This window comes from Neophocaena asiaeorientalis, unplaced genomic scaffold, assembly GCF_003031525.2.
Source record: "Neophocaena asiaeorientalis asiaeorientalis breed wild unplaced genomic scaffold, Neophocaena_asiaeorientalis_V1.1 scaffold212, whole genome shotgun sequence".
NCBI classification, from domain to species: domain Eukaryota; kingdom Metazoa; phylum Chordata; class Mammalia; order Artiodactyla; family Phocoenidae; genus Neophocaena; species Neophocaena asiaeorientalis.
The window spans coordinates 5,426,399-5,438,973 of NW_020174046.1; the positions used below are offsets into that span (position 1 = coordinate 5,426,399).

Below are 12,575 nucleotides of genomic sequence, written 5' to 3' on the forward strand. Positions count from 1 at the left end.
AGTGGAGATTCAGAAAAGTGTTGCCGAATCTCTCAGTTGCCTACAGCACTGAAGCAGTGATTAAAAGAAGCTCATCCAGAAGATGCTGCAAACCTTATGTCTACAGTCAGCTGAACATGTCACCTGTTACTGCCAGAAACAAAAAATGACTTCAGTCTGTCCTTCATATCTCTTGTGACTAATCCTCTTGTTGGAATTAAATTTAAACCATGTGGCTTGTGGCAAAGGAGTTTGGGAAATGCAGATATAGCGAGGATCTTAGAAGGGCAAGGATGGTACTCAATATTAAGAGACAATATCTCACCCCAATGTTCTAGCATCATTCCTAAGATTGTAGTGTCCCATTAGACACCTATAATACACATACTCATTTCAGGTTTGATCACTCTATAATTTTCGACTTGATCTGAACTCATCTGGATACCCTGATTCCCTACTTGCAAAATCCTAAGTTAATACTCCCTCAGCCAGCAACCCCTGTTGGCTGTACCCTCTCAGACTTAGAAAATGGTGTAAAAATCCCTTTCCAGAACTGGCCCAGCCGAGCTGATTTATATCCTCTCTACTTTCATTTCCTTCTACTACAACAGTGAGAGAATGAGTTATAAAACTTGGCTAGCACTTCCCCTAGCAACAAACCAAATTAATACCGCCTCATTTCTCTTGGGTCACATTTCTACTCAAGAAGATTAACGTGTTTTCAAGACTGGCTAGGTGGTTTTGAACAACCGAAACTGTCAGTTTTATGGAATCATTCTTGGAATTGATTTGAGTCTTGTTGAGAGTGCTATCTTTAAAGCCTTAATTTGATTATTCACAGAAGGACTTCATGCAGTTTTTGAAATATATTATCCGTCTCCATGTCAAAGAGCCTGGAAGTTTGTATAATCCTGGATAGGTTCCAGCAACATCGTTCTGAGTGACTATGAGAATCGAGATCCAAAATCTTTAGACAGCAAATTTCCATTTATATCCCCTAATTTTCAGCTCCAGAGTCCTATAAAATGATTTCATGTGAATTCTAAATATTTATTAATATCAAAATCTCCACTATGATAAAAAGAACTTTGTACCAAAATTATTTTTCTCTTCTCTCAAAAAGAAAGAGTCATGAACAATTCAGTCAAATTGTTAGCATGGAAAAATCCAGAAATGCAGACAGAAACTAACAGAAAAAAGTCACAAGTTAATGTCACTCTACGTTGAATAATTTAAAGAAAACTTTCAAATTAATCATCAATTATCTAGCTTTTAATTTTTTTAGACTAATAATTTTCTGAATTTGGTTGGTACACAGGAATATATTCTGCCTCTATAGGAATTTTGTGGTCATCACTATGGTTTCATTAAAATCTATACATGTTATACCAAACGTAAGGTAGATAGCTAGAGGGAAGCAGCCGCATAGCACAGGGAGATCAGCTCGGTGCTTTGTGACCACCTAGAGGGGTGGGATAGGGAGGGTGGGGGGGGGATGCAAGAGGGAAGAGATATGGGAACATATGTATATGTATAACTGATTCACTTTGTTATAAAGCAGAAACTAACACACCATTGTAAAGCAATTATACCCCAATAAAGATGTTAAAAAAAAGTTTTAAAAAATCTATACATGTTATAGGAGATGTTAATAATATCAAAATTATTCGCCATACAGTGATATGTAAAGCAGATTTCAAAATAATGTACTCTGACCCCATTTTTACTAAAAAGATGAATTGTATTCTTAGAAAACCATTAATTATCTATGGCCAGTGATACTATGATTGATTCTAATATTCCTGTGTGTTTTCAGCATTTTCCTATATAACTTTTGTTATTAAACATAGTTATTTTCAAATAAAAGAACCAGTCTTCATCTGGAAGTTTCCCCCAGAGGATCAACCAATCCTCTCCTCTTAAATTTACATATTACAAGTAATTTTTGACAAAAATACAGTCATATTTCTGTGGAAAAGGGTCTTCTTTCCAACAAATTATGCTGTAACAATTGTATATACATAGGCAAAAAAGTGAACTTTGATAAATTCACTCTATACAAAAATTAGCTCAAAGCGAATTTTAGATGTTAAATCTAAAATTATAAAACTTCTAGAAGACCACATTGGGAAAAAAATCTTTGTGACCTTGAGTTAGGTAAAGATTTCTTCGATATGATTGAAAAAACATAATCTGTTTTTTAAAATGAATTGATAAATTGGATTTCATCAAAATTTAAAGCTTCTGCTAGTTTATGACACTACTAAAGGAATGAAAAGCCAAGTTACAGATTGGAAGGGAATATTTGCAAATCATATATGATAGAGAACATATAAAGAACTCTCAAAATTCTAACAACAACTCAATAAAAAATTGGGCAAAATACTGAGTCGAATCTTCACAAAAAATCTTATGGATGGCAATTAAGCCCACAAAAAGATGTTCAGAATGATTAGTCATTAGAAAAATGCAAACTAAAATTATAATAGTATGCAATTACATATCTATTAGAATAACAAAGTTAAGAAATCTTATCATACCAAGTGTTGGCAAGTATGTGAAACAACTGGAACTCTCTAGCAATGTAAAATGAAGCAGCACTTTGGAAGAGAGTTTGGCAGCTTCTTAAAATGTTAAACGTATACTTATCATGTAACCCAGCCATTCCCTTGCTAGGTATTTCTTGAAGAGAAATGAAAACATATATCCATTAAATATATGTACATAAATATTCATAGAAGCTTTATTTGGAAAAGGCTCAAACTCTAAACAACCCACCTCTCCATCAATAGGTGAATGAATGAACAAACTGGTATATCCAATGCTGAATATAAAATGGATTACTATTTAGCAATAAAGTGGAATGAACTATTGATAGATGCAACAACGGGAATGATTCTCAAAATAATTCTGCTAAGTTAATGAAGCCAAACAAAAAGAGTCCATACTGTGTAATTCTATTTACACATGATCCTAGAAAATGCAAAGTCATTTATAGCAACAGAAAGCAGACAGGATTGCTTTGGGGTAGGCAAGCTGGGAGTGTGAAGAAGGAGGAATAAGCAAAGGTCCTCAGCAACTTTTGGGGGGAATGGTTGGTATGTTTATTATCTTGATTTTAGTGATACTTTACAGATACAGTTCCATATCATACCTATATAATTATATCATATACAGTTAACCCTTGAACAATACTGGTTCAAACTGGGTGGGTCCACTTATACATGGATTATTTTCAATAAACACAGTACTACATGGTCTGCAGTTGGTTGAATCCAAGGATGTGGAACCCCAGATATGCAGGAACCATTATACTGAGAGCTGACTAAAATTTATAGGTAGGATTTTTTCAACTGGGTGAAGGATTGATGCCCCAAACACTTGCATTGTTCAAAGGTCAACTGTATATATAAAAACTTATCAGATTGTATTCTTTACATATGTACATTTAATTTATTATATGTTAATTATATATATTATTATATATAATATAGCTATCAAAAAAAAAAAGGAATACATGCTGTTTTGGGTATCTATTACTATGTAAATAATTCCTCCAAATCTTAATGTCTTAAAATAACAAGCATCTCCGGGAATCACAGATCTGGAAATGGCCTACCTGGATGATTCTCTCTCATATCATGATGTTGCAATCAGGATGACAGGCAGGGCTGCAGTCATCTGAAGGTTGGGCTGCATCTGGGGGATGCTCTTTCAAGATGGTTCACTCACATGGCTGTTGGCAGGTGGCCTCAGTTCCTCTTCATATGGACCCCACCATAAAGCTGCCTTGTATCCTTTAAAATAAATCATTCAGATGAGTGCAAAAAGGAAGCCATGTTGCCTTTTAAGGCAGATCATCATTTTTGAGATATTCTACTGGTCACACAAACTAACCGTGATACAATGTGGGAGACAAATATACAAGGGCATGAATCCCAGGAAGTAGGGATCCCTGGGGGCCATCTTGGAGCCCGACCCTTACATATGTTCATTGTAGACTATGGCAGTATTTAAATTTGGAAGTGAAAACTCTTTGTATTCCCACAGCCAAAGTTAACATTTTCTGTTGATAAGTATTCCATAAAAAATATCATGCCTACTGTTTCACATTTTTTTCTTCACTTAATACACTATAGACATCCTTCCTTGTGAGTGTGAATTTGCTGAAAGTGACGTCTCATCTTTTTTGTCTTTTTTTAAACAACTTCATTAAGTTATAATTAACATAAAATGAAACACACATAAAGTAAAAACAAAACACAACCAGTTAACATGCCTATTTGAAAAATAATAAATTGACCTATCTCAATAATTAAATGTATGCACTTTGTTTATTAGCACCCCCTGCCTAATAAATTGGTATATGATAACAAGCATTTGAATCTAAGAGTTAAAAAAGTTTAGGTATATTTTAGACTTACCTTTTTCCCTCTAGTCACTTTAGACCTTCTTGGGCTTCTTTGTCTTGACGGAAAGTTCTGGAGATTATAGTTTGTGGCATTTGAGCTAGGCGAGAGATGAGGGATCATTGCAACTTCAAGGCAGGATGAAAGAACAGGAAGAATTCTGGGTCTCAAATTCCTTCCCACAATGCAGGTAGCTGGCAATTAGATATATTCATAGTAATCATTCCATTAATAGTACTTATTTAAGCTTTAGGATATTTATGGTAATAGAAAAGTTATAAGTTTTTAACAAATGAAGTCACGCAATACTATTATATAAGAAAAGAAAAAAAAACTTAACCTCAGTATTTTTTCTTGTACACAGTCTTCATAATGAATTAAGCAACAAACAACCTCTTTTTAAAAATAGACTGAATGGAGTATGAATTTGGCAAAGTGGCTTAATTTTCTTAGTACTTATTTTAGCTACAAAATGGGGTTTATAAAAAAGGCTTCAAGATTTAGATGAAATATTTAATATTTCTAAATTTAATATTTATAGTTCTATGGAAAATCTTTCACTCTCTTCTTTGCAGTTCAATTTATTATAACAAAGTTGCTTTTAGAAATTTTCTCTTGGAGACTTTAAAAATACATAGCTTCACCAAAATGGAGAATTAAAGAGAAATCAACTATAAGCTTGGTGAAGGGAGGCTTATCATTCTACCACCAAGATCTGACACACTGCAGGTGCCCAGGAAATAAGAGTCAAAGAACAAAGCTTAAGAGAGCTGGACATCAAGCATAGCTGCACAGCAAACCAGCTGTGTGCTAACTTAGGCAAATCATGCCTCATTTTCCTTGCTTAAAATGGAGTGTTTCTGATCAGTCCTATTAATTGGGACTTTTAATTGTAATAGAAATTCATATAAAAATAGTCCAGCTAAAAAAAAAAATTTAAGTGGCTGGGGGCAGAATTTAGTGACACAGAGTTCTTGCTTCTCTACATTCAGAAGATTTCTTGTACACCATCTTCCTTATCTGGGACTGGCTGAAAAATCTCAGAAATACCACTTCTTCTATCACATGTCTGTCCACAAATAGTCACTGCCTCTAAGGGCATGTAGTCTTCAGCTAGGCAAGGCCCTTAATGCTGGTGGGCCATGGAGTGAGGGAGAGTGATCACTCCATCCAAATCTCATGGAATGGATTTCCTTAGAAAAAGAGATTTTCTTACCAAAAAGGAGAAAGGGGAGCTTGACATATACAGCCTATCCATTACAAGTATCATGGAATAAATAGCCTTCCATATTTTAAAGATGATTAAATACCTGGTTCTGTTTTCAGGATTTAATGCCTCCTAAATTATCTTTATTAAGTAATCCTTCGCTGTTAGGACTGCATATCTTAAATGTGAAGGTCAATCTTGTCAAAATACCATGGGCAGCTATTAATCGTTTAGTGGCATGTTCTTTTCTAACTGAAAACAAAAACTTTGTGATATCTATATGCTTTTAGAGAAGCTTAAGGAAACTTGCTTTGCAGAATAATCTCTCTTGTCACAGACACAATCCCCCCAGACTGTGTTCCCAACTGGACTTCATTAAACTTTTACTGTTTCTTTGTTTAGCTCAAACTAACCACACTTGCACACTTAGGGCTGCTTCCAAGCGGTGTCTCTGGCAATAACACTCCTGTCTACACAGCCTGTTCTTAAATTGTGACCATATGAAAGAGGAAATTTAGCCCAGGAGACCAATGTTTATGTTTTCATAACACCAAAGTCAGCCTGTAATCACTTTTGAATTACCATGATATCTGCTTTGGTTAATTTGAATAAAGTTGCAATTTTTAAAGGCCTATAAGTTTTGAGTATGTAAGTACTGAACATTGTAAATGAGGTTTATAAAGTGTGATTGAAGTACATGCCTAGTTAAAAAAAAAAAAGTATAGCCAGAAAAGCAGAAGAAAAGCTTCAGTCAGGTCTTATTTTACCGAGAGAAATGTAATCCCTGGAACCCAATCTAAAAATCATTTCAGAAAGATTTTTGTCAGGGCTGTTTAGGCTAGAGAAGAAAACTTGGAGTGGCTTAATCACTGTCTTGAAGTGTATGAAGGGATTTTATGAAATTGAAATTTATTACTTTTTCCCTTTCCATGGTGAATTGAATGAAATAAAATAGCATTAAATTAAGTCAGAGGCAATTTAGGTTGGACATAATGAAGAACTTCTTGGCTACCAGAACTGTAACACAGCAGAATTCCTCCAAGGGAAACTGGGAACTATTTGTTCTTCATGGTCATCAAAAAAAAAAAAAAAAAAGCAAAGAAAGGAAGGAAACAAAATGATAAAAGACAGAAAAGGAAAAAAGAGATAGAGCTTTTCCCAGTTCTCTCAGCTGAAATTGTTGTATCTGCTCCACAAGTAATTGGTGTCACTTCTATTGTGTTGATTGTCACTCTCACCCTTTGTGTTATTCATTTGTCTTGGACAAGAGAGACTCTGCTTTAACTTTGACCACGAGATTTCTAAACTATTGCCAAGGAGAGGCTGAAAAGAGATTAAATGGAGCTTGGAGCTGTATATCCAGAGCTGCTGATCTCCTGCATGTGGTGGAACTTAATACCTCAGAATCCGGGACATGTGGTGAAGCCAGACAATTGTATAATTTGGGGACCACATGGCTGGATCGTGTCCTTCTGTGTGGAGTGAAAGTAATATCAGGACAGAAAATGAGGACATGGGGGAAGGATACACGTTCCTCCTTTTTCTGGGACTGGTGTCAGTATGGTGTGGATAACAAGGAATAAGCTTGATAGAACACTCCTGGTATTAGAGAGAGGATGGAAGGAACCAGGTTCATCAAGAGAGGAAGCGGCCCAGGAGACCCTGTCCGGATCTGGATATAATCTTTCCTTGCTGTTTTAAGACACTCCACTAGAAGCTGAATACTCCAGGTATATGCACAAGCATGACGGAAGCCTCAATGAAAACGAATATCTTAAGATGTGCATACTGACAAGAATCAAGATGATTCACTCCTGGGAACCCAGGAGGTTTAAGGGTTGAGGGCAGAAGGTGTGCTGGAAAGTGGGTTAAGACATGAGAGACTGAAAACAGGATTGGCTGACCCTTCATATGTGGGACAATCAGAGGGACTGTCCGCATTCAACTAAAGCAACAGCCCCCCTCATACTCCTGCCAGAGATGAGAGATTTATTCCCTGCAGAAATTGTACTAGGAACGTCCTGGCTTAGGGACACCAGGCAGTGAGATACAGTACACATGCCAAAGAGTGAGTCCTCTTCACTCATCCAGAACTAGCTGATAGGCTGCCCATCAAGGCAGAAGATTGAGAACTTTCTCTAGAATGAAAAGAAAACTACAGATTTGGGGATCCCTCAGTACTATAGCTGACCTGACAGACACACAACTTTACTGTGTCTCTTTTAAGTCAGTCAGAAACCAACAGACATTTGAGGAAAACTTCTAACTCTAACAAGAAGACTAAAATACACCACCATCCATATACAGTGTAAATAAAGACACAATGTCTCAAAATAAAAGAGACAATGCAGGAAGAAAAAAAAAAACTTTAAAAAACAAAAATTTTTATCCTTAGAAAAAAATAGAAAATATTAAATTCATGAAGTAAACATGATGCCATTTTTTAAAGAATAGTTAAACAATATGGAAAAATACATATATAGATGAAAGTTTAAAAAATTTTTAAAGAGTGACAAGATAAATTTAAAGAACCCACACAATAGGGCTAAAAGACAGAGATAAATAATAGGAGGAAACAAAGATAAATTATTCTGAATGTGGATTGAAGTTGCTAATCCAGAGTCATTTTCATTTCCAGTATCCTACCTTTTTTTAGTTGCCTTGGACTTTGGGAGTCCTAGGATAACGTGAAAGAAAAACAAATATAAATCAGACTGGCTGCATCTTGATTTTGTTTTTTGTTTTGTTTTTTGCGGTACGCGGGCCTCTCACTGTTGTGGCCTCTCCCGTTGCGGAGCACAGGCTCCAGACGCGCAGGCCCAGCGGCCATGGCTCACGGGCCCAGCCGCTCCGCGGCATGTGTGATCTTCCCGGACCGGGGCACGAACCCGTGTCCCCTGCATCGGCAGGCGGACTCTCAACCACTGCGCCACCAGGGAAGCCCTAGCTGCATCTTGAGATCACTCAGTCATAGGTGAGGTGGGCTGCTCAAAAGCTACCTTTGGCTTAAGATGTCTATGGGTCACAAGTAGCCCTTCCAGGGGGATGGGTTTCTCACATACACAGCCCCTTAAACAAAATGCAGGATACAGTAACTTGCCAGTGAAATCATTCATTCTCTGCCTTCCATCCAGTGCTTCTGAAGGCTTAGAGCCCTATGATACTCTCCCCTCTTAAGAAGCCAAACTGCATAGTCATCCTGACACTGAGGTGTTTTCCCTGACTATATTAGAAGCAGAGTTATATACATCCTAGGAAAAAAGATGAAAAGTGTTCTAAGACAAGGAGAGTAGGAGTTACACACTAGATGGCTCTGTTTAATAGATAAGGAAATTGTGGGTGGAAAGCTGTAACGTTTCTTATTTATGCAGTAGTTATACTTTTCTTATTTCTAAATGACAGAAGAATAACACCTCCCAGCAAAGAGTTCAGAACACCTGTCTGAGGAGCAAGCATAATCCTAGACTCCAAATCCGGCATCTTTCCGAAGAGCTAGACATACATGTTTTCAAAGGTCAAACATTTGAACTTTTCACTGTACTGATCATTGTCCCTCTGTTGATACATTCTTCTTTTAAATGCATTATTTGTTATTACAAATTAAATAGAGTCAAGCAAGTCTAAATTAAGACAATATAACTCATAAAGAGTACCTCTGTTTTCCTCATTTCTAACAGTTGGAGAAGACATCCACATATATAAGTGTAAGCTCTATTCTGCATATATAATCTGTATGCTAAATTGTTCTTTGGTTAGAAATACTAATTATGATTTCTCTAAAGAGGTTTTATTAAATGTATCTTTTCATCACTTAAGTTTCCAAAAAAAATAACATGATTTGACACAATAATTTTTGAATAAAGGCATTTAAAAAGTTTTAATTCTAAAAATGTTTTAATTTTTGTTGTGGAGGGAGGAAAGCCATTCAGAAATGTACATCAGAAGGGTAGTGGAGTCTTTCATTTTTCTTTTCATAAACTGTAATAGTGAGTCTGTACTGATTTATGGTATGAGACTTGCATAAACATAAGACTTTATTTTAATCAACTGAACATGGCCGCCAGAGTTAAATAAAATATTTTAAATATTGAGACACATACTATAAACATGATTTATAGAGTTTTATAATCTCAACATGCAGATCTTAAAAATCCAAGCCTAATCTTTATGCTATTAAACTCTGCAGTACACTCTCTTTGACTTGAGAGAAACTTGAGAAAATTTCTTAACTTGTTTTTTTTCCTCAGTTCATTTCTGTGCCTTATTTAACAACTCTTTTCAAAATCAGAAACTTGGCATTGTTCTTTGTATTTCTGAAAAGAATTCTCCCTCCCACCATTGTTCTCTGGTTAGAAATGCTGATTATGATTTCTGTAAAGAGGTTTTATTAAATGAATCTTTTCATAGCATTTAAAAGTTTCCAAAATAAAAATAACATGATTTGATACAGTCATTTTAAAATAAGGACATTTAAAAAGTTTTACTTATGGGACAGAGGAGGGCCATTTATTTTTTTTTAAAGATTATTAAACTCTTGTTGGGCCTGTTATTGTTTTCCACTTGGAGGCCATCAATCACGGTAAAGCCAGGTTCCCCTGAACCTGTCTTCTGACCATTAATCTTCCTGGTTTCTTATTTGCTTAGTCCACTTTGCAGACTGGAATAATTCCCCCTGCTTAGAGATCAGTACACAATTTATCATCAGCTAAAAACCTAGAACTATCTTCCCTAAGACTGCCCAGTTTTGTACGATCTTAACCACTGAGGTGCCAAAACCTCAAGTTCCTTGGCCAAATTACAGCCTATAGCTCTGTTTCAAAAGGATCATTTTGATCTTCTGACTGGAAATTTTAATGCTTTGAAGTATATTTGGTTGCACTCAACTATATGGTGGTACTCACACGAAACTAGAAATTACCTAAATGTCCAAAAATAGAGAAATGTTTACATAAAGTGTGTTACATTCAAATGTAATAAGCAGTTATTAGCCATTAAAATAATACTAAGGGTGAATATTAAACAACAGGGAGAATGTTTAGAATATGGAGTTACATTTTTAAATAATGAAAGTATTAAAACTGTATACAAAAGAATTCTATTTTTGTGGAAAGTAATAAGAATGTGTATGCATAGTACATATGACAGAAAAAAATGACAAGGGACTAAATACTAAAAACTGTTAAAGTGATGAAGGAAAATTCCCTATTCTTCTTCCTGTATGATATGTTTTCTAATGTTTTGCAAGGTATATATATTACTTTGTAATAACATTGAAAAACCATTTATAAACAAGAGGTCCTCTATATCTTCATCAGAGATTCGCTATTTGTTTGTTTTGTCTTAGGATAAAAATGGAGAGGTTCTTGTCTAAAGAGTGTGGTGAAGACCTGCCTAAAAACAGTAGGAATGAGAGGCAGACTCTTGCAGGGATGGCTTCAACCCACACAGATCCCTCTTTACTCTGAATTTCCAAGCTGGAAAGAGTTCAACCACACCAACTGGCAAGCATTCACTCTGGTGTTCTTTCTGTCGTCTGTTACAATTACCATCTCATTTTCAGCTGGGGAACCACTAACTTGTATTCCATCCAAATAGGGAAAAAAGAAAAAAAAGTATGATGGAACTAAGAAGAATAGCTCCAGTGCTATAGATTGGCTCAGCTATGCTCCAATATCTAGCTAGGTAGCACGGTTCCATCCCTGACGAGACACAAAGTATTTCCTCCCTGGTGTCAGTTATTCTGTCCCCTGTGTGCCTAATATGGCTTTACAATGCCACATGACAGTTTAGGGATTCAAGTGTGACCTCTCAAAATGTCACCAGTGTCCAGGTGTCCCAAGTTCAAAACTTCAGGGTCTCCTAGTGCCACACTCAGCTCATGTTAGAATCATCTCCATGCCTAATCTAGTGCCCCTTTATATCTGTTCATATCACTGCACTCAGGTGTTTGTAACCTCCTTTGAGGATGTGTCTGATGTACCCTCGTATTTCCAATGATGCTTTGCTTAGTATTTTGCTCATCATAGATGTTTAGTAGTTCTCTGTTAGAGGGAGGATAGATAGACAGACATGGATGATAGATACTGATTCGGTATAAGCTGGTATAAGCCATCTACTCCTGGGCTAAAAGAAGAGAATATTGTTTATTTGTATTTGAGGGTTTGAAGTCGCCCGATAAATGCTACTCCTTTCTCCAACACATGTTGGGACCCACTGAAGGAAGTTAGGAAAACAGAGATAAAGACATGTTAGAGAATGTGGATGGCCATAAAGGATATCTTAATAACGTGCTCCAGGGCTGGACAGCTAGGCAGCCGCCCCTAAGAGAAATCCAAAGGGGTCAATAAACCAGTTGTATTTGGAGAGGACTTTATGCTGAAGTCCTCTAAATCACTGATTCTCAAGCTTCACTTTGCTTAAGAACCACCTGGAGAGCTTCTTTAAAAATCAAACTGGCAGCTTCCTTCTGTCCAGTCATTCTGATAGAATGGTCTGGATAGAGCCTGTTACCTGTACATTTTGAGATAGGGCTCTATATTCTATCAGAACAGAATTGTCATTATAAGGTTCCAAACACCACAGCTGAACAAATAGTATTCTCTTTCTTCATAGGGTAAAGTTGCCTCTTCTAAGAGCGAGCGCATACATAAAATTCAATAAGCAATTTGTAAAAATAAAATAATCATTACTAGCTGGCAGAGATGAATATGTAGCCAGCCACTCAAGTTCATACTGCCTCTCAAAGGGCTTTATTTTTCCAAGTGGCAGAGCATACTACTTGGCTGGAAGAACAGCATCTACATCAGGACATCCTGGGAGCAGAGATGTGTGCTTTGGCTTGAGAAACAATGAACCACATCAGAAGATTTTCTATAATGTGGCCACAGTAAGAATACTGTAAGCCATATGAATCTGACTGGGCTTTTGTTTCTTTAGAGAATTGACTTTTCAACCTGAAAAATTAGCCATTTTATTTAAAA

At 36.3% G+C, this 12,575-nt stretch overlaps 1 long non-coding RNA gene across 1 annotated transcript in view; it reads right to left on the minus strand.

The window, feature by feature from the left end:
- Positions 1–3,551: 3,551 nt before the first annotated feature.
- LOC112405526 (uncharacterized) overlaps positions 3,552–12,575 on the minus strand; it is a 33,463-nt gene continuing 24,439 nt past the window's right edge. Inside the window, exons 2-3 of the long non-coding RNA XR_003004351.1 lie at positions 4,404–4,582; positions 3,552–3,776 (exon numbers count right to left, since the gene is read on the minus strand). This is a non-coding gene — a long non-coding RNA (uncharacterized LOC112405526). The remainder of the gene's footprint in view (positions 3,777–4,403; positions 4,583–12,575) is intronic.